Here is a 19,546-nt window from a genome sequence, read left to right as displayed (position 1 = left end):
TTTTCTTCCAAGAAAGCCTTTGTGATCAAGTTCTTGCTCTTTTGAAAAGGTGTGAACCACACAGTGAAGGCAGAGCAAGCAGGTGGAGGTAACACAGCTGTGCCTGATTGTCCAAGGGGCCTGATACTGTCTGGCCATGCGGTGGGCCAGAGATTCTTGCCACACTTCTGTGGAGAGGTGGAGTCTCTGTGGTTTCCCCTTGAATCTGGACTTGTGACTTAAATTTTTACCAATAGATTGTGGTGGAAGTTGTCACCAGACCAATGTGAGTCCTCTCCTTGGCGAGTTAAGCAAAGTGCACCAGAAGTAGTTGTCAAACAAAGCAGAAATTTTATTTACAGCATGCAGCAAATAAAATGAAGACCACAGGGAATAATTTCACAAAGCTATGGCTCCCTGAACAAGGAGAGTGGGTGCTTTTTATCTGGGGTAGAGATTGAATGTGCAAGAAGGAAGCCTTGTCATTCCATGTAGAGGTGGGCATGGGGTGGCGCACGTGTAGTTTAGATACACGCCTTCACATATATTGCATGTTGTGTCAATAGGACTTCAGCTCCTCCCAGGGTAGTGTTTGTGATATTATAACGAGGTAAAGATTACTTTTGTACACTTTTCCTTTCTTCTCTGCAGGCGTCATTACTGCAGTGTGGTTTGCACTGATCTGAGCCTGTTCAAGCTGATGGGTAGCTGTTCATTCTCATAAAAAACAACTTTGAGGAACTATTGAATGCTGATGGCACTTGTTAAGTGGTTCTTTAAGCTACTAAGCAACAAAGAACTCTGTAAGCCTAAATAACTCTTTGAGCCGCTCTGGGCAGGTAGCTGGTGACAAAGTCTAACTTTCAAGACCGAGTGTAAAGAGATCTGCAATTTCTGCCTCATGCTTCTTTTTTTTTTCTCTTTTTCTCCCCAAACCACCCCCCCCGCCCCACATAGTTGTACATTCTAGTTGTGGATCCTTCTAGTTGTGGCATGTGGGACGCCACCACAGCCTGGCCTGATGAGCGGTGCCATGTCCGCGCCCAGGATCTGAAGCAGCGAAACCCCGGGCCGCCGAAACAGAGTGCACGAACCCAACCACTTGGCCACAGGGCCGGCCCCTGCCTCATGCTTCTTGAACACCTCTTCTTGAGATCCAGCCACCTTATGAGAATCCCAAGTAGCCACGTGGAGACAACATGTTTCCACATGAGAGAGAGGTGCCCAGTCTTCCAGCCATCCCTGCCAAGATGCTAGACATGTGAGTGGACCCCTTTTAGATGCTTCAGTCCTTGTTACCATCTGATGCAACTTCATGAGGGACCCCAATTGAGAACAGCAGAAGCCTCAGCACTCAGTTGAGCCTGTGCCACGCTACACAGTTGTGAGAGAGAGTAAATCGTTGTTTTTAGCAACTATGTTTTGGGGTGTTTTGTTATACAATAATAGAAAACTGAAACACCCAAAGACCAAGGTGAGATAAGACCTGGGGGAGATGCCACAGATGGCTTCTGGATTAGGTGGTAGTGACACATCCCAAAAATGTGAATTCTCTCACAGGCAGCCCCATGTCAGTGTCGGAGCCCTTTCAGGTGTGGAACAAATCTTTGAACTTGCTGTCTGAGTTACCCAAATACAATTCCAAAGAACTCTAAAATATTATCAACGGGAATCTAAGAAGCTACCCTATGGTTCTAGACTAATAAGAATAGAATGAATATCACTTTATTATGAACTTATCATGGAGAAGCAAGTGAATAATAAACATTTTAGGCAGCTTATAGAATGTTTCCTAAAATACTGAAGTTAGAATATTTGTGCTAGCCTTCCTGGAAAGAAAAGCTTTTCTGAAAATGATTTATGAATTGATTTTACCTTAGAATATTAAGGTTATATTTTCAAAGGGTTAAATAGCTATACGTTTTTTTTTTCCCCCAGTAGTTCTGTTGGGTAAAGGCTGTCCAGTTTGATATTGTTTGATTCTAATCAGAGGTCACAGACTTGTGGAAGTACAGGAATAGCTTTTAAAACAAGTGACTTTCTGCGGATCTAAATCTGTGGGGCTTGTTTGTGCTGAGCATTCCTGACCACCTAGCAATGAAGCTCTCTCACGTCAAAGCCCATGGTTTCTTAACTCATTGAGCATCTCAGGATGAACTTTGCAGCCCAGAGAATGTCTGCCAGGATGGATTATTTGCCTGCTGGATAAAGGCCATGCTCTTTTTGTCATGGGGTACAAGGCCAGGGCCCTCTTAGTATACAATTACTTAGATTACAGTGTGAGTGGTACCCCCTGGAGCTGTGTGATGAGGCAGCCTGCATCTGCTCCTGCCTTTCCGGCTTTATCCCTTGAATCTTAAGTTCTCTCCACATTGAACCTTGCCAAGAATGTTTGCCCTGCCCTTCCAACTAAACAAACAAAAGAACAACCCCCCCCTCCCAACCTTGTTATAAACAACACATGGTTATAAATGACACCAATATATTTACATATTGTACCCAAAATAATTTAAAAATTGGCTATACCTATGCCACTGCCATCAACAAACCTACTAAATAAAATTCAAGATTTACTTTTTGCAGTTCTTTTCGTCCTTAGAATGTATCTCATTGAGTGTGTACAAAGTATTGTGTGAAAGAGTGACTTAGATGGTTGCTTTTCTTCTTCTGAGTGCTAATGTTACTAATTTGCTCTATGATTATGTGGGTTTCTTTCTGTTTATATGCAGTATCAGAGTCCCTCATCTTCATTGACTTAATTTAATCTTTAGATTCAAAGTCCAAAGTGTAGATCTTACTCATAATTTTTCTTTACTGCTGCATGGTATTCCATTGTTGGGTTGAACAAACCCCTATGTATAAACATTGAGGTTGCTTCCAATATTTCATTCTTATAATTCATGTCATAATGAATAACTTTGTGTGATTTTTTAATGTTTTCCATATGTCTTGTTCAGTTTATTTGAGTGTTTTATTTTGCTGTCATATATAAAATTTTATTTTCCATTATATCTTCTGAGTGGTTATTGTTCATGGATATGAAGGCTGTTGATTGTTGCGCTTTCGTAGCCTGCTACTTTACTTAGTTCCTTATTGTATGAGTTAGTTTTGTTATTATATCTCTTGGTTTTTCCAAATAGATGATCACATCATCAGCATTCTTATGCCACTCATTGTTTTCTTTTGTCTAATTGGATTAGCTAACATCCCCAACACGTTGTTACATAGTGTTGGAGATAGTGGGCGCCCTAACCTTGTTGACAGCCTTACTGAGAATGCTGCTAGTGTTTCTCCAAGGCATAAGATGTTGGCTTTAGGACTGTGTGGTGTGCGCATATTCATGCTGAGGCAGTATCCATCAATTCCTATTTTATGGAGTGTTTTTGTAAGGAATAGTTTGTTGAATTTTATTGAAGCTTTTTAGTATTTATGGAGATGATCATGATTTTTCTCCTTAAACCTAGTAATATGGTGGATTATATTAATGGATTTTTAGATGTTGAGCCATCCTTACATTCCTGAAATAGGTCCCATTATATACATGTGTGTGTTTAATGTGATAGTGGATCTTGTTTGCTTATGCTATATTAAGAATTTTTGGTTGATATTCATGAGTGAGATTAGTTCCTAGTTTAAATTTTTTGTGCTCTATCTGTCTGATTAGATATCAGTGTTATATTTGTTTCATACAAAGAAATCCTTTTGCTTGGGGGTGATTCAGTCCTCCCTGCCCCCAACCCGTCCAGTTCCTAGCTGATGCATTTCCTCCTTTCATTTCCTGTCTTGCTGTTGCCTTTATGCATTGTGCTTATCATGGCCCACTCACCATAAGGAGATCTTGCCATCCCATTAAATTATGTGACTGAAGGCCCAGCTGTCAGTATTCACTTTGTGTGTACATGGCTGTTTTGACCGGTTCCCTAGTAACGGCCCTGTTAATTTCAGTGAGAAAGACTGATTGGGTACCTTTTTTGGGGGAAAAAAACCCCCAACAAAAAAAATGCTTCGTTCAACCCCTTGGTGGCTCTGGTCTCTGACCTCACTGTTTGCTGGGATGTTCTTGTACAGAGATTTTTGGCTTTAACCCTCAATACCACACATTCCTAATTATTTGTGCTACTTCTTGAGTAATCCTGAGGTCTGCTTTGGATTATTTACTAAAAGTAGATGATAAAAATTGAGTAATGTTTTCCCATTCTCTTTTCATCCTTTCCAGATGCCTGCATTAATACTTTGTAGAGAATTTCTTCTTTGCCATTGAGCTGGTTTAAGTCCCAAATCTGGCCTTTAATGTGGACCTAGTGACCTACTTGCTTCCTGGGAGATTATTTAGAATTAATAAAATCAGGAATAGGGCACTTTTTTACACATGTGCCTGTAGTGTGAGTTGTTAGTGGAAGGAACTTTTCTATGGGGCAACTTGCCTAGAGAATTAGGTATTCAAGGGCTTTATTTATTGCTTACGGTTAAGCACATCTTATTGAAAAGAGGAATATATGCCGCTAAGTAGCTCTGTCCAAGCTGAGATGTTTCTTCTCACTGGATCCTCCACTGAGGTCGGGATACAGTGACAGCTTCTGTTTCCATAGCTGCGGAATCTGTTTTCAAAAACACAAGGCTATGATTTCATTATGTAGTTCAGTGCACATGGAGAAGCTGATATGGAAATGGACGTGAAGCTTTAGACAAATACAATTTAAAACAAAAACTTTCTGTCCTCCTTTGACGCTTAGATCAGAATTTTTTCCCCCTCTTTCAAGCTTTCAGGTTTTGCTGGTTAATTTCAGAAGTGACCAAGGTTCTGTCCCTCAGAAAGCCCCTCCAGCATTCCCTTCTCCCTTCCTAATATGGCAGATGACTCAGTGGAAGTCCACTGTGCTTCACGGTCACCACAACTGGTTAGCCTGTCATGGAGTGCACTTAAGACAAGAGTTGGGTTGCTTATATCCAGCAGGCTTTGGCATAAAGAGTGAGTCATTTTGTTCGTTCTACACTCGTTGAGCTTTTACTGTGTTCCAGGAACTAAGGACATGGCCATGAATGAAACAGGCAGAAAAGAGTCTTTATTTTAATCAGTTTCTGCCTGTACAAAAAGAAGCTTGGGATAAAAATCGTGCATGCTTGAACTTTATATACAGCCCGATTGTAGGAAAATGCCTGTTGAAATAGGGTCCCCACTTCCCTAACAGGTTAACGCTCGTTCATGGGGAGTTTTCTCAGGTACGAGCAGGGCTGTTGTTTATTGGGCATGTACTCTACGTGCTTCGAGTGCATTTTATTTAGTGTGTTACCTCATTTAATCCTTACAACAGCCTTGTATTGTTAGGTACTGTTATTACTTCCCGTTTTATAGATGAGGATGCTCAGGCTTACAGAGGTTAATTAACTTGAACTTCCCTAACATCGCACAGTGACTCATGGTGACTGTGTCTTTCTGTCCCCAAAGGGGTTGAGCTTGTGGTGGAAATGCTTTAGGAAATGCAATCTGTGCCTGTGTGGCCGTGGTGAGGAAGTGTGCTCGTATCTGAGCTGTTGCAAAGTTGTGGGTGGGTCGGATTGTGCAGTGGTGCTAAAGCTCACCCAGCCATAGAGGTGAGGGCTGGGTTGTCCTGTCCAAGGACAGCCAAGGGCCAAATAAGGAGAGGTAATAGAAGACTGTTGGGTGTAGCTCTGTGGGCGGGATGCTCATGAAGATGAAATTCTACTAGAAATAGACTTTAATTATATGTGTATATTGCATTTGTATTAAAACAGAGATACCGTATTCTGCACCCTGTTTTGTGACCTGCCCTCTTCCCACTTAATCTATCCTGAGCATCTTTGCTTGGCCACCATGTGTTTCTGCAGTGTGTTTGGGTATAGTGTCATGGTGAGAAGTGCAGATGTGTTATATGGATGGACCATGTTTTATTTAATTGAAATCCATGTTATTAGACATTTTCATTTTCCAGTTTTCCGTTGTTATGCAACGCTGAGAAGAGAAAAAGTAAATCTCTGTATGCAGTTACGATTTTTCCCTAGGAGATAACTGGAGCAATGGAATCGCTTTCACTGCCCATTCCTGGGTGTGAGCGATCTTATCACCAGCGCCCTGTCAGTAGCAGTGGTCAGAACTCGGGGTAAAAAAAGCTTGCCAGTTTGCAAGATAACAAGATAGCATCTCATAATTGTTTTAATTTTCATTTCTTTGATTACTGGTGACTTTTCTCCTGAAAACTATTACTGACACTATTTTTTTGCTGAGGAAGCTTAGCCCTGGGCTAACATCTTTTGCCAATCTTTTTCTTTTTGCTTGAGCAAGATTGGTCCTGAGCTAACATCTGTGCCAGTCTTCCTTTATTTTGTATGTGGGTCGCCACCACAGCATGGCCACTCACAAGTGGTGTAGGTCCATGCCTGGGATCTGAACCTGCGAATCTGGGTCACCAAAGCAGAGCATGCCGAACTTAACCAGTAGGCCACAGGGCCAGCCCCTGATTTTTTTAAAATAATGATTCATACATGAACATTTTATTGGGGATTTTAACATTTTTCAGTGTGAAATGCCCTTCATGATTTTTTGGAATGCATTTGTCTTGAAATTGACATTATCTTAAATTTTTTTTCGTGTAGGATTGCTCTTTTCATGTCCCAACTATTTTGAGAAATTTCAGATCTACATAGTGGTGAGAGAAGAGGGTAGTGAACTAAGTTGATGTTTACCTTATGCATTTATTGGCACGTTTGCTGTGTGCTATGGTATTGAACAGGCTTGGGTTCAACACCAGCTACACCTCTAAGTTCTTGGGACTGTGGGCAGGTTACTTCCAGCCTCGGTTTACCCATTGGTAGTCTGAGGAGGGCTATGATGCAGGGCGTGCAGGCTGCTGTGAGTTTTAGGTGAGTGCTCCCTGGGGCAATGCACCCAGGCTGCTGTGAGTTTTAGGTGAGTGCTCCCTGGGGCAGTGCACCCAGGCCTGGCCAGGCACACGGTCACTGCCTAGTAACCGGGAGCCATTAGTGTTCTTTTCCTTGTTGGAGACATTGTGGTTTTTTAAAAGCCAGGCTCCTCCCAGGGAGTGAGTGCAGTAAAAGCCGGCACCTAAGGACACGTCACGTACAGAGAACCGTTCTCTCTCCCTCTTTTCCTCTCCCACCCTTGTGCCACATTCCTGGGCCTCTTTCTCACTCTGGTTATTATATTAACTTTATCCTACAGTGTGACAGCTCAGCAGCTGCCGTTCTTGGCCGAGCGAGGCTTCTGACAATTCAGGCCTGCACATTGGGAGGGTGAGCGCAGCCTCAGTGCTTGCCCTGCCCGCGGATCTCCACTTTCTTGCTCCCCAGAGACCCCAGACCCCTTCAGAGTGACAGCACATGCATTGTGGGCTGCAGGGCTTCCTAATTTAGGACATCTGGTTCTCAGGGCAAGTTTTCCTCTTCAGAGCAACAGCTTTCTAGCCTGGAGTCTCAGAGATTTCCAACAAGTCACCCTACAGGGATTTGGGATGACGTTACCACTCCCTCCACCCTCCCAGGCTTTGGGCAGCCTCCAGAATTCCTCCTGGTGTCCTGGGAATGTGGAGAGCTCTGCTGCAGTTTTGGACTTTCTGATGGGGGTAAGAAGTGGGCCAGAGAACACACAGCCGTGGGGCTGCGCTGAGAACCACCACCTGCCAGGCTGGCCTCCCTGTCCCTGGCTGGCTGGATGAAGTAGCCAAAGGCTACTCTTTGTCCTGAGCTGATCTCAGAGCACAGAGCAAGCCCATTGACCTGGCGTGCCGTGGAAGCCCCTTTGCAGAGTGACATATGGTAGTTACCATTCCCATGCTGGCTGGGAGCGCTGTCTCTTGGGGATCAACAGCCAAGTTTGGAATATCTTATCCAGCTTTTAGGGTCTCTCAGGTGACACACGTCTGCACTGGGCCTGGGCCAGCTGCTCTCACTGAACTTGCTTTGTGCTGGAAGGTGCATGAAGGTTCCGTTACCAGTGAAAGAGGAGAGGCAGGCTGTGAGGGAGACTCTGCAGCTCAGCCCCCAGCCTGGTCCCCTTGCACAGGAGAGGGAGCTATTTATGGCGTGTTATAAATCTGCCGCTGCCAGCGAGCAAGATGGGGACCATTACGTAAGGCTGTCAGAGCGCCTTGCCTTTTTATTCTCTTTTCTTCCTTATTCTGGGAGACAGCGATGGGCTTACAGAAGGCAGCGTGGCTGGGCATTTCTCTTCTCTCAGTTGTGGCAGAAATATTTTTGGAAACTGGGGAATTTGGTCACATGACAGCAGTTTTCATTCATGAGACCTGATCGATGAAATGAATTTGTCCTGACTTCATGGGCGTTTACCGGGTGTGGTGTGGGGGCTCATGGGTTTGCTTCTGTCCTAAGCAAGGTTTAGATGAGTCTAAACTGGATCAGAGTCATTTTTCTCCAGTTACCCTGAGTTGTGGAAATTTCCTTTGAGTGATTCTTGATTTTTAGAAAAATTTATTTTGGAGGATTCACCTTCTTCAGAGCCAGAGATTGGTATAGCCTTAGAAATGGCATTTATTTCATGTGCGTATGTCTGTGTGCACGTGTGTGGGCATGAGAGTGTGGGAAGGTGAGAGCAAGAGAGAAAAGACACGCATGACAGGCACACCAGTGCAGCCCCCTTGCTGTGGGCAGGTCCTTCCTTAGGTCATTCTAGTAGAAACTGTAATGGCGCCTGCCTACAGTCCCCAGCCATCCTGGCCTCTCCTTTGCCACGGACCCTGAGGGGCTCTCATGGAAGTTCACAAGAGGAGGCCTTGTTAGTCGTCCTTGAGACCATATGGCATCTCCTTTCCTGTGGCTTTTGGTTACCCCAGAGTGACTCTGACTTTCTGGCTGTGCCAGCCAATGTGGGTTCCTCCAAATACTCTTTCTCGTTCTATGGGTGGCCACATGTGCCCTCTCCCAAGATGCTCCTTCCCTTTGCAGTGTGGTGTGGCAGTTGTTGAAATTTTTGAGTAAATAAGCTTCCCACTCCAGCTTCTACCATGATCTGAGATAAAAGTTGGAGCAAGTCACTTAACCTTCCCCTACCCCTGCCTTGCAAAGTGAAAATGGTTCTACCAAGCCATAGTGTGGATCTGCTTTACGGGACAAATGACATCCGCATGTAAAAGCCCCTAGTGAGCTGTGTATCGTCCTGCAGGGCCTGTACTCTTTTTCCCACCTGGCACCATTGCTGTAAATCTACAGCTCGTCTTCTCCTCGCCCTCCAGCTGTTCAACTTTTGCATGACCTTTTCCACTACTTAGCCACTTGTCCAGTTATTTGAGGAGCTGGCCTACACTGATGGGAGGGCCAGAAAGGTCAAATGAGGTAGGACAGTGATGAGATGGAGAAGCAGGGGAGGAGAAGGCCTGCATGGTCACCCATCAGCTGTCTGCCAGCCCAGCATGGCCCTGGAGGTTGGACCTCATCTTTGGGCTGGCAGGGATGTGCATATTTCTTATTGTGGACTTGAGTCGTCCCAGTGGGGTCTTCACTTTGAGTTCTTTTGTGCCTGTTATGGCCAAGGGTTGTTTTGAGAGACAGTGGACAGATGTACAAGAATGGTCAGTGGTCCAAGATGACATGGAATGTCTGATTCTCCACTGGACTGTGAACACCTTTAATCACAGTATTACTGACAACCCTTAGAGAGAGGAGCATCTTTGGAGCCATTCAAATCTAGGTTCAAACCCTGGGCAAGTTATTTAATCTCTCTGAGCCTGTTTCCTCTCCTGTAAAAAACAGATGCTGATAATACTTCATAGGTTGAGAGCCTTAAAGGAGGTCACACATGTAAATTACTAAGCCCAGCGCCAGACCTGTAGCTCATTTTACAATTACGTGAGTGCTGGGGCTGTCTGCACTTTAAAATAGCACAGGTTAGTCTCATCACCTTCTAAGCGAGCAGCAGTTTGCTCAAAGAAGCTGTAAGATGGCAAGTGAAAGAATCTCCTGGGCCAGATTGCGGGGAAACCCCAGGGCTGGTCATACCTCAGTCAAGGCCCTTCATGAGCCAGTTGGCCTCAAGGAAGCGTCAAGATCTTGGAGTGCTCAACTTGATTCCAAATGTCTCTCTTCCTTTAGGACCCATCCACAGCTTGCAAGCTACCTGGTCTTCTCATATGATTATTCCTAAGATAGAAACAATGGGTTGAAAACGTGCCTCCATTGCGTGTTCAGCTGCTAAATGCTTGTAATCCCTAGGGCAAGCCTCAGACTTTGGATGCAGTTTCAGGCCTCCCATCCTAGGCCTGACAGGCCATCTGCTTTTGTTGCGTCTGCTTCTTCCAGCAACTTGACAACCAGATGGTGGTACCCACATTTTGTCGATGAGAGACATCAAGGAACCTGACCCAGGGCTGCAGTCAGTAGGTCGTGGCTGACCTGGGACTTAAACCCAGGTCTCTCTGCTCTCCAGCATCTGATCTAAATCATCTAGGCCCTTGTAGGAGGCAAAATTCTAAAGTCATCCCTTCAAGATTCCTGTTCCCTGGGAGGTCAAACACTAATCTAGATACTGCTATGAAGGGACTTTGCAGGTGGAATTAAGGTTATTGATCACATCACTTTAAGGTAGGGAGATTTTCCAGGATTATCTGAGTGTAATCACACGAGCCCTTAAAAACAGAAGAGAAGGAAGAGGCGGCGAGAAAGATGCAGCAGAAGGGGAAGATAGAGAGATTCCAAGTGTGAGAAGGATTCGAATTGCCATTGCTCTGAGATGTGGGAGCCACGTGCAGAGACTGGAGAGAGGCCTCCAGGAGCTCATGGAAAGCATGAGAAGGAGCATGGGTGGCCTGTAGGAATTAAGACCGGCCATGGCTGACAGCCAGCAGGGGAATGGGGGTCTCAGTCCTGTAACCACAAGGAACTGAGTTTGGCCATTGACCTCAATGGGCTTGGGTAGAGTTCTTCCCCAGAGCTCAAGGCAGGAGCCACAGCCCTGCTGACACCCTGACTGGGGCCTGGTGAAACCCATGTCGGGTTGCTAACCTTGAGAACTGAGAGTTGATAAATGGGAGTTATTTCAAGCCACTCAATTTGTGGCAATTTGTCACAGCAGCCGTAGAAGACTGATGTAATCCTGGTGAACAATTTGTTCCTTTTTGAAAACTTTTGCTGTACTTGGACCTGTGTGTTCAGAATTACTGAACCGTCACAGTCCCCAGATGCCTCAGATTCCTCTGCCCAGAAAAAGGAACGCTTGAAAGCTCAGGCACCTGGCTGGCCACAGAGGGGTCACCAAGGACCAGCTTCTCCTAGTCACCTTTGGGCCTCCAACCTGGAACTCTGTTCTGGTTTTCTCCTGACAACTTCTGAGTCTGTCCTGGAGGAAGCTCCTCTGTTAGCCCTTGAGACATAAGTGGTTTGTGTTCACAGAGGGAAGCTCGGTCTGCACAGCATCACTCGCTCGCCTGCCAGGAGTCACCTACATGTGGGTGGGAAAGGGTTCACGCTGATAGAACGTGGGAGCTGGGGAAAGGCCAGTGAGGACGCAGAGGCTCTCCTGCAACCCCACCTGCCTGCTTTCACAGCTCCTGGCATGGCTGAGCTGTGAGGCTGCTTGTCGATGCTCGCTCAGTCCTTCCTTGTCCAGATATGGTGTCTGAGGCCCAGAGGAGCGAAACTATCTCCTCGCTGTCACACAGCTCTTGCGTTTTAGTTTAGATTCCGAGCTGCAAAAATCCTATGCTGGAGCAGAGAAAATCTTAGGAACTTGCCCGTGTGTACTTTGTCAGCAGAGTTGAGTTCAGCACCAAACTGGAATAAGCTTGAGTAGCCTGACAAGAACTCTGACAAGCTGGGGGCTTGGCTGGTTTGCTCCTGACTTGAGGAGGAGAAGAGTGAGGAAGGGGACCTGGGCCAAGGGCCCAGGCCCGAGGCGGGAGCGCTCTCCCAGCTCGCGTGCAGAGCCACCTCCGTGTGTACTTTCTCCTACTTCTTTTCCTGGCAACTCTTTTGCTGAAAAATTGACCAGGTTGCAGAATTTCTCACTCCTCTGCTAAGAAAAATCTCTCCTTCTCGCAGACTCCCCAAGCAGAATTCAATAAATGAAACAGAGCCGCTTTTATTATCTCTTAGAGCCATCCACTTTCACTTTGCTTAAGCCTCGTTTGTTTCCTCTGCCTGAAAGAAGCCTTTTGCTCCATGTGCCAGGGTTTGCTGGAGCCAGAGAGTATCCAGGGCTGCGGCTGCTTTGTTTCTGAACCCCGTGTGAAGCCTTGGAAATGCCTGCATCCATTAGATGGGGGTGGGGTGAGGGGGCAGCAGGAGACACAGCAAGCAACCACCTGCCAAGAATCTTTTTCACATTTTCACATTGGGTCCCAACACTTGTCTCAGTTCAGACCTGGATGCCTCCTTTTGCTGGCTCTGTGACCTTTGGAAAGTTACTGAACCTCTCTGAACATTCTTTCCCTCCATTGTAAAATGGGGCTGGTAACAACACCCAGCTAAGGGGAGGGGTGGCAGTGGGTGGTGTAAGTTAGGGCTTCCAAAACACTTGACACAGTGTTTGCACACACTGTGAGCTCTCAGTAAGAGTAGGTATTGTTAGGATTTCACAGATGTGCACTGCCTTACAGAACACCAGTGTTCAAACTTGTGAAAATTTAGAAACATTCAAGAATCACTTCTCTTAGTACTTGAATAATTTTGAGGGAGGGTGATCCATATGATAGTTTGTAAGACTGGAGGGTTTCTTGTATGCTCAGCACTGTGGTGGGTACTTTATTTGCATCCATATCAGTAAGGCGTTGAACAGTCTAAGAGGTGTGGGCACTCTTACCCCGTAGAGGAGGAAACCAAGGCCCAGAGACCTCCAGGAACTCAACTCCTCATCTCCCCAAATAATGTTGTGGGGGTGTTGGCGCCGCGTGTTGGGCAGCCTCTTCTGCAGTGGCTGCTGCCTTCTGTGAGTCTGACTGGATGCCTAGCTCTTTTTATTTCTGATCTCTGAGCTCCTTGAGATCTTTGGTCATCAGCAGAAAATGCATCATGAGTGAAAACACTGATAAACAGTTGTTCTGGGAAAATTGGTTTTGAATCATTAGGGTGTGTTTCAGAGCCCCACTCACCAGGCTGCAGCTGTCACCCCTCCCCTGCGAGCCCTGGGTCTCCCCAGAGGGCACATGCTGTGACTCCTTCAAGCTAGACACCGGGGTGAGGGACTTGCACGCTAGCCTATGAGTGGTCTGTAAATGAGGCTTCCTGATTCCTGTGGGTCATCTTACATGTTCCACCAGGAAGTCAGGTTTGGCGTGTCTAGGTCTGCATTGGAAAGACTGAGGTGAGGGTGAATCGTGGGGAGCCCATGGGGCATGGGCTGCATCCCTGGAACGTGTCAGGAGTGCTTCCAGAGGTTTCCCTTTGCTTTCTGTTAGTCCTCAAGGTTAGCAGTGTGTCCTTTGGGAGTTGAGACCCTTTGGTTCCTCTGTGGGTCGTGGAACCACAGCTTCACAGCTTCAGAAGGTCCTCAGAGTCATTTGGACTAAACCCCTTGTTTCATTCATTACTGTTTATTCTGCAAATATTTACTTAGGGCCTAACAGGTACCAGAACCAGCCCATGATTCCAAGGAGCTCACAGCTCGTGGGAGAGATGAGTCCTGGACAAGTGATGATGAAGGCCTGGAAGTCATGTCAATTACAGAGAGGCTTTTCCCAAAATGCACTCTGTGAAATAAATGCCATGTGCTTAAGTGACATGTGGAGCAAGGCTTCCTAGTGAAATAGGTTTCGAAATGCTGCCATATGAATATTATGGTAGAACCACAAAACGTGCCTGATTCTGAGACTCTGAAATTATGACGTCAGTGATAATGCTTACTTTGGGAACCACTTATGTACCTGGCATGGCGGTAAGGGCCCTACATGGATTGTCTCATTTTATAGAATTTAGTGGTTTGGGCGTGCTCTAATTTATAACTGTTTTTCTGTTGATAGAAATTTAGGCTGCTTCCCACTTGATTTTAATGCACTGAAGATTGGTCTTTTCATTTCCAGAGGGGCCTCTGGGTACAATGGAATGTTCGTCAGCCTTAAAAAGGAATGAAGTTCTGACACATGCTACAACATGGAGGAACCTTGAGGACACTATGCTGGGTGAAATAAGCCAGTCACAAAAAGACAAATACAGTATGATTCCGTTCATAGGAGGCACTTAGAGTAGTGAATTCATAGAAACAGACAGCGGACTGGTGGTTGCCAGTGGTTGGCAGGAGGGGAGAGTGGGGAGTTGTTTAATGGGGACAAAGTTTCAGTTCTGCAAGATAAAAAGAATTCTGGAGATTGCTTGCACAACAATGTGATGTACTTACCACTACTTAAAAATTAAGATGGTAGATTTTATGTTATGTGTTTTTTACCACAATAAAAAAAAAAGGAAAAAGAATACTACTTTGACAAAAAAAATTCATAAGGTGAGAATTAAAATTCACAAATCATGGGGTGTGATGTACCTCAAGTGTGGCATGCGTATGAGTGCATGCACCTGGGTACTTAATTATTTTCACTGGGCTTTGAGATGAGAAAGTAAATTGAGGTAGTTCTGTTCTACTTGAAAAAAAAAGAGGGGCCTCGAGCTTTTGAAGGCTTTGCCAGTTGCTGTGCATAGAAAATGTACTTTGGACTTCAAACTGGTTGCCTGCGTTCCCTTTTGAGGCTTGAGTGAGCATTTGCTGATGTCTCCCGAATTTGGATCTTTAGAAAGTGCTGATACTTACTTGAACTATTTGTTTCATAGCAGTATGTTTCTGGGTTGAGTGTCTGACAACCGTAAATTGAGGCAGAGGTAGCCGGAGGAGGGCCAGGAGTGATTCAGGGCTAGCAATCAGGATTTAGGCCAACTTCCTTATCTTCATCTCAGATGATGAAAGCGAAAGTTGTATCATCCATGGCTGAAGTCCTCTTCAAGAAATCTTTATGTTTTAGACCCTTTGTTTTTTTAAAAAAAAACTCATTGATTTGAATGGAATGTTCTTAGTTTTCAGTAGAACAAGAGCATTTTGTAAAGGGAGAAAGTATTTCAAACTTCTGTGTAAGGATCCTATAGAATGTGTCTAAGCTTTGAGTGAGGGGTCAATCTTTTGAAGTCTGCATTCATTATCTGCCGTCTCTCTGTCTAGGGACTCTTTCTATGTTGATGCACTCATACCTGCTCTGAAACTTGCTTTTCACAGCTGCGTAGTTGACGTCTCTGTGGCTGCGCTGTAATTGACACGATCGTCTCTGTTGCATGTTAGGTGGGAAAGGGCTCTTAGCATGTCAGTGTCCTATATGACCTTGGCCCATGCATACTCGGGCGCAAGAGCCACATACGTTTTGCCAGGCTGTATTTCCAAATTTATATCCCCCGCCCCTCATAATGCATAAGACTAAGTTTCCTAAAACTCTTGCCAAATTGAACATTGTTATAATCTCTACATCTTTGTCAGTCTGATAAATCTTTTGGGTCACTGTTAAGGTTCTCTATATCCTTTGCCCGTTTTTCTTTTGGGCTGTTTGCCTCAGGGTTGTGACTCGTGCATTATGTAGACAGTATTAATCTCACTGCCCCTTTTACTTTAGCACGTCTTCCTCACCTTTGACTTCTTTATGTTGATCTGTTCACTAGTGATCTATTTATCTGTGGGGTGTGGTCAGCAGACCGGGAACTCCTCGGGACTATTGGAGGTCTTTACTGTTTTTAAGTATCTGACAGTGTCTTTCTGTTGTTTTTGTATGTAACAATAGCTTAATTGGTTCACTTCTGGGGGTCTTCTGGTCCACCCCCTCGGGCTTCTCTTGCCCAGGATGGTTTTGGAGTTCTGCTGGGAAGTCTAGACTTTTTCTTTTCTTTTTTTTTTTTTTGAGAAAGATTAGCCCTGAGCTAACTACTGCCAATCCTCCTCTTTCTGCTGAGGAAGACTGGCCCTGAGCTAACATCCGTGCCCATCTTCCTCTACTTTATATGTGGGACGCCTGCCACAGCATGGCTTTTGCTAATCGGTGCCATGTCTGCACCCAGGATCCGAACTGGCGAACCCCAGGCCACCGAGAAGCAGAACACGTAAACTTAACCGCTGCGCCACTGGACCAGCCCCTAGACTTTTTCTTACAGGCGGCTTATCCATTTGTCTGTATTTTCTGTATTTGAATCACTGACTAGATGCCACAGTCCACTTTTATCTCTGGTTACCTTTCACTTTTCACCAGGAATATATAGTCTCCTTGATCCCCTTCCCATTTTTATACTTATTTCCCCATTTTTATGAGAGCAGGAAGTTTGTCACCTACCTAGGCTGAGTTCATTTATAATAGGTACTCTTGGTATATTTTGGTAAATAAGCTCTTGTTGAGGGAAAATGTCACAGACCCCAGGCTGTAGTTTTCTTTTAGAACTGTACCATGTGGCTGAAATATCTACTAACTTTCCTTTTTTTTTTTTTTTGAGGAAGATTAACCCTGAGCTAACATCTGCTGCCAATTGTCCTTTTTTTTTTTTTTTTGGCTCAAGAAGATTGGCCCTGAGCTAATATCCATGCCCATCTTCCTCTACTTTATATGTGGGATGCCTGCCACAGCATGGCTTGACAAGCAGTGCATACATCCATACCTGGGATCCAAACTGGTGAACCCTGGGCCACCAAAGCAGAATGTGCAAACTTAACTGCTGTGCCACCAGGCTGGCCCCTTTTCTTCTTTCTTTTTAGAAGAACTGTAATGCATCATTTTCTAGAGCAGTAGTTCTCAAACTTTCTTGGTTCCAGGACCCCTTAAAATTATTGAGGACCCCAAAGAGCTTTTGTTTATATGGGTTATATTGATTCATATGTGTTGTATGAGAAATCAAAACCGAAATTTTAAATCTCAAGGATACAGAAGTATGCATTCCATTAATTAGCCTTCAAGCAAGGGCATCCTCACACCTCTCGTGGTCTCTAGAACACTCTATTTTACATCCGTGAGGGAATGAGAGTGAAAGTAGCTCAGAAAATCGTTTGACCTTGTGGACCCTTTAAACTGGTCTCGGGGAACCCCATGGGTTCTCATGCCACACTTTGAGAACTGTTGTGCTAAAGAATGTTTCTCAGGCTTCCTGCCTTGTTTATTGAGCTCACGTTTGACGTTTTTGCCAGGTGTGTGCGTTCATGTGTACGTGCATACACATTTGGTGTGTGTGGAGGTGGGCTGGGGGGAGAGGGGCCATTGCTGAATTAAGGGCTAACTTCTAAGGCAGTAGTGCCCTCCTGAAATGTGCGGAGTCCCCTGCCTGTAGGTTGGCTGTTGCTGGAGCCAAGTGGAGTCCTCAGCAGCCGCTGTCCTGCACCACCCCTTTTCCAGCAGTTAGTTATCTTTTAGTCACAGGCAGATTTTAAATGGGGGGTGTGAATTACTGGGTTAGGCTGATGTTGCTGGCGTGGCTCCTGGAGAGAGCTTGACCTGCTGGGCCTGAGGGTCTTAACCTCTTGTCCTTGGTTCCCCCTGTGAATGGGCTGATTTTCTTGAAATTGCATGTGTGTTTTTGGAATAAGATCTGTAGTTTCATCATATTCTAAAAGGAATCCCTTATTAGGGACATGCGTTAAAGCTCCTGAAGAGTTGAGAATGTATCATGGTTGAAAGAGGTTGAGAGAAACGTCACATCTTACCTAATTCAATATGCAAACAAAAGTGTCTGTAAATCCTGTAGAAATAGATCGATGTGTCTTCTGCAGAATGCACATGCACAGCTCTTCTCCCACGGTGGCGCTGCCAGGTGTCCTGCATGTCCTTATTTCAGGGTAGATGTCATCATTTTAGCTGTGGTCCAGTTTATTTGCTTAGAGCTGCTTCAAGACAGGTTTCAGTTAGTAAATAAAGCGATATGCTCCATACGTTGGTCATATTGATACCTGATTAGTTGAATGGAACTTCACTGCAGTTCTTTTATTGACACTGAGGAATTTGATGGGAAATACCTTGGCTTGAAGGAAATGCTTTTCAGAATTTGTAATCTGAACCCTCATCATCTTGGAAGAGGCCCTTATTTTCTAAAGATGTTGTCCTGTGTATTCAGAGACTCTAAGTAACTGTGCTCCTCTCTCTGCGTTGCCCTGTAGATTGCCTGTAAGGAGCCCCTGCTGGTGTGCCAGACCTACCAGGGGCCATCCACCCAACTGTCCCAGACTCCTGCAGCAGGACCCCCGATGGCAGTGAGCACCTCCCCGTGAAACCTGCCAAGCTGGACGCCACAGTTCTGCACGACGACACTTTGGCCAACTCCGTGCCCCCTTCGGAGGGATGCAGCCATGCAGTCCTAGCCTGCGGCCCGGGCATCCCTGAGGAGCACTATGTAAGCGAGGCTGTGGAAGATGCTCCCAGCTGCAGAGGGTACCGGGATGCCTGCACCATCACCGGTAAGGGGCCTTTCCCTGCCAGGGAGGGAGGGAGGGCAGGAGAGAGGCCTCAGTCAGTGAGGACTGGGGAGGGGTGTGGCCACAGGAGTGGATCTGGGGAGGTAGGTGGGGAATGGGGAGGGACCACCAGAGTACAGAGTCTGAGCTTTGGGATTGTAAGACCTGCCCCCTAGAGCTGGCTCTGCTGGTGAATAATTCTGCGGCTTGTGTCAGTCACTGAGCTGCCTGAGATGAAGACAGCGCCTCATAGAATTGTCCTGAAGGTTGAAGATGGGAATGTTGAACCCCGAGCAGCATGCGTGGCCCATGGCGATGCTCAGTGTGGTCTGGCCCCTTCCCTCTCTCTGAGGCTTGGTTTCTTCAGACATAAGATAGGTGTCATGGAAATAACACACTGTGGTGTTGTGGGGTGCAAAAATGGGGAGGTACATGTAGTTCCCTTTGTGCACTGTCAAGATTTGCACAGATGTCGGTTCTTACAGGTGCCTGTGTCAGTCACACCTTCCCAGGGTAGTCCCCTCCCCGTCCACCGGCAGCATCTGCTGTTCAGCACAGTGTCCTGAAGCTCTTGCTCGTTTTCTTTTCCCCAGGGGAACACTGGGACAAGTGCTGGAGGCCAGCACAGGAGAGGGCTCTGAGTGGAAAGGGTGTGGTGTGGTGTGGTGTGCAGAACAGCATGGGGAGCAGAGTTATCGTTAAACCAGTTGCAGGTCTATCGAAGTTTGCTCTGTTGCTTATTTTTATCTGCAGTGTTTACTTTTGTCCTCTTGTTTGAAAGAATGCCCAGTGACAGTTTAGTACATGCAAATTGGCCTCCAGTAGCTTTTCATTGTTCTATCTCACCAGGTAAGCATTGAGGACTCGTGTGTGTCTGGAGTTTCCTGAGGACAGAGGGGCGCAGAGATGGCCCGGGATCCCAGCCTGGGTGCCTTGCCTTGTGCTGAGCTCCCATCCCCACGAGTGGCCCTCCCTCCACTGGTGCAGTGAATCCGACCCCTGCTTGCCTGCTCCCTGCGGGGCGTGGTTCTAGCATCTCTCGGCTCTCTACTATGTCATCCGTTTCCCTTACTCGTGGATCTTTCTCTTTAGCACAAAAACATGCTATGATCTCTCCCTTCTTAAAAAGAATCCTTCTTAGCCCTCCTTTGCCCACAGCCACTGCCCTGTGACTCTGTTCCATGTTTGCTGACTCCA

At 45.9% G+C, this 19,546-nt stretch overlaps 1 protein-coding gene across 11 annotated transcripts in view; it reads left to right on the top strand.

Annotated features, from left to right (window-relative positions):
* The window catches only part of TRAK1 (trafficking kinesin protein 1), a 177,141-nt gene that overhangs the window by 44,949 nt on the left and 112,646 nt on the right, over window positions 1-19,546 (top strand). For 6 of the 11 annotated variants that reach the window (XM_070575790.1, XM_070575787.1, XM_070575777.1 and 3 more), the window contains exon 2: window positions 18,056-18,352. The gene's annotated coding sequence lies outside the window, so the exon portion shown is untranslated. Of the gene's footprint in view, window positions 1-936; window positions 1,241-4,877; window positions 4,949-18,055; window positions 18,353-19,546 lie in introns of those variants that run through there. The other 5 variants (XM_070575779.1, XM_070575789.1, XM_070575792.1 and 2 more) reach the window with 2 other exon arrangements.

Source organism: Equus przewalskii, chromosome 15 (genome assembly GCF_037783145.1).
Source record: "Equus przewalskii isolate Varuska chromosome 15, EquPr2, whole genome shotgun sequence".
Taxonomy (NCBI): domain Eukaryota; kingdom Metazoa; phylum Chordata; class Mammalia; order Perissodactyla; family Equidae; genus Equus; species Equus przewalskii.
The sequence above is the reverse complement of the archived record's forward strand: the minus strand, read 5'-3'. Positions and strand labels throughout refer to the sequence as shown.